Source organism: Acipenser ruthenus, chromosome 24 (assembly GCF_902713425.1).
Source record: "Acipenser ruthenus chromosome 24, fAciRut3.2 maternal haplotype, whole genome shotgun sequence".
NCBI classification, from domain to species: domain Eukaryota; kingdom Metazoa; phylum Chordata; class Actinopteri; order Acipenseriformes; family Acipenseridae; genus Acipenser; species Acipenser ruthenus.
In genome coordinates this window covers 29,135,330-29,138,015 of record NC_081212.1, presented here as the reverse complement: position 1 = coordinate 29,138,015, position 2,686 = coordinate 29,135,330, and positions in this window count along the sequence as shown.

The following is a 2,686-nucleotide window of genomic DNA, read 5'->3' as shown; positions in this document are numbered from 1 at the left end:
TTGCTTAAGGTGAAACTGGACCCACTCTAATAAGTATCTAGCGATTGAGATTTATTGGATTCCAAATGAAAAGATGCATTCGATATAAGAGGTTAATTCAAAGTTCCTCAAACCGTGACTAGCATTTGCAAGAGTCTTTGCCTAGCCAACACAAAGGCAGTTCAAAGAATATCTTTAAAAAGTAGGCTCGGATATACATACACACAAACACACTCTCTCACTCCTGCCTCCACTGCAATTTTCTTTTTTTCCCCTCCTTTCTACACTTACAAAGCCTTGTGCCCCTTTGTAAGTCGCTGCAGCTTTTTCGAGATGAACTTTGCCATGTTGGTGTGGACTGCCCCCCTCCTTTTGCATCAATATAGAGAATGCGGGACTAGTGATGCGACACACTGGGGGAACATGCTTTGCAGAAAACAGTGATACAAAGTTTTCATTAAAAGAAAAAACATGATAATATGCTGAAAAAAATGACAAAGAATAAACAGAGATTGGAGTAAGAAGACAAGCGGAGGTAATACAGAATAGGGAAGACCAGTCGATAAAAAATAAAAACAACAATAATAATAATAATAATAATAATAATAATAATAATAATAATAATAATAATAATAATAATAATAATAATAGGCCCACCAACACAACTACCTGCAAAATAGACCGAACTGAGAAAACATATCAATATAGAAAGTATGTTGCATTGTATATTGGCAAAGCGAGAGAAAAGACGAGGAACAGGCGGGTTACAGAGTATGCAGCAGAAGCATTGGTGTTGCTGGGGAAAGGGGCCGGACAGATGTCTGTGAGTCTGTGTGAGGAGCTTTTGCTGAGGGAATGCTAATGAGGGGAAATTAACCCGTCCGTTTGTTACATTGCAGGGGATCAATGCCTGACCCAGAGCCTGAAAGGATGGCTTACTTCTGCTGCAAGTCTATGAGACAATCAGCCTGGAAAACCCGGACAATTCTAGCACTGTACAGCATGCAGTATAGCCGGTGCTTAGTGACTATTGTTGCGCCGTCCCATTGTTCCGACAGAAGCAGCATACTTCAGCGGAACTCTTAGTACGCGTCCTTGTGCGTTTGGCTGATCTATAATACCCACCGTGTGGTAGAGCAAAATGAGACGTAGCGCTTTATCTGCTACCTGTGTTACCTTAAATAAGAAAAGGCATCTCATCATGTGTGTGGAGGAATATAAAAGACAAATGTTATACAGGAACACTGCGAATTTAATTATTATTATTATTATTATTATTATTATTATTATTATTATTATTATTATTATTATTATTATTATTATTATATAACTTTTTTTTTACACACAGTATTGGAGAAAATCACTGAAGTCTATTATGTAAACACAGCTAACGCTGTCAGTTCACCACAGCTGTGTATTGCGCACATGTGCTAAAAACATCATAAACGAGTTATCAATTAGTGAAGCGGCCTGAGCTAGCGCAACAGCCTGCTGGTTAACATCCTGGTGTTGTAAGGTACACGGGTAAAGTACTGATAGTGTTTAGCAGTTAGGGCTGCAATGGGGAAAAATGCATAAACTCAGTCCTGAAATTGTTACGCGCCTATATGTGTCCATGTACTTAACAACACAAGAACAAAAAGAATGACAACATGTTAATATCCAGGGAGAAAGAGAGAGAGAGAGAGAGAGAGAGAGAGAGAGAGAGAGAGAGAGAGAGAGAGAGAGAGAGAGAGAGAGAGAGAGAGAGAGAGAGAGCATTAAAAATAGGTCCAGATCACAAAATGACGAGAACTAATTAAATGCAGTGCAGTGTAGTTTTCATACGTGCACAGACTGCTGTAAGTACACATTAAAAGAAACAAAAAAAGATACAAGATCATGCCCGAAGTAATGGAGAATATTTAATAGAATGTTTTGTAGTGTCAACAGGGTTAAAGAATCACATAAATATGTCCGTATTTAATAGAGTGAATGAACTGTAAGAAAGAAAACCCTATAATATATTAAATATCCAGGGTTAATCTGCTTTTTTCTGAGCGTGGATGTACAATTAATATATATGCAAACATTTATGTGTGATGACTGACTGACTTCTAATTGACACAGTTTTTAATTACATTCCTTCTGTTAAGTTAAATATTTTTAATGAACTAAATTTAATACAAGTTCTGTTTAACTGCTTAAAAAATGGGAACCATAGACAAATATAACCCGTGATATCTGAATGCAATTTAATAATATGTTTACATATATCATAAAACCAAACAAACCAAAAAAAAATAAAAAATCTGTCACACAATTCAAGTGTGTTGTGAATCATCATTTGTCACACGAGTGCAGAAGACATTCCTAAAACTCAGAGAAAGATATGTGGAAAACACGTGTGTGTGTGTGTGTGTTAAACGACGCCTAAAATGTATTTTTAAACGGTTACTTTGGTTTGAAATCTTGAAGGTTCTGATAAACCATTTCACCACAACCCCCTCCCCACATCTTCCTTTGTATGGAAGTTGGCTCGAGGTCCTGGGAGGTCCCTGGGAGTGACAGTTCTGTGAATAGCGGGTAGATGGCACAATTTTCTTACATTTAGAGAGAGGAACGCACGCTGGGAGCACCGAGTCCATTTAAAAGCACTTTATTTAAAAGAACAAAGATAACTGACAGTCAGTGAAACTACAGATACATCTCAATGAAAACTGCAGGA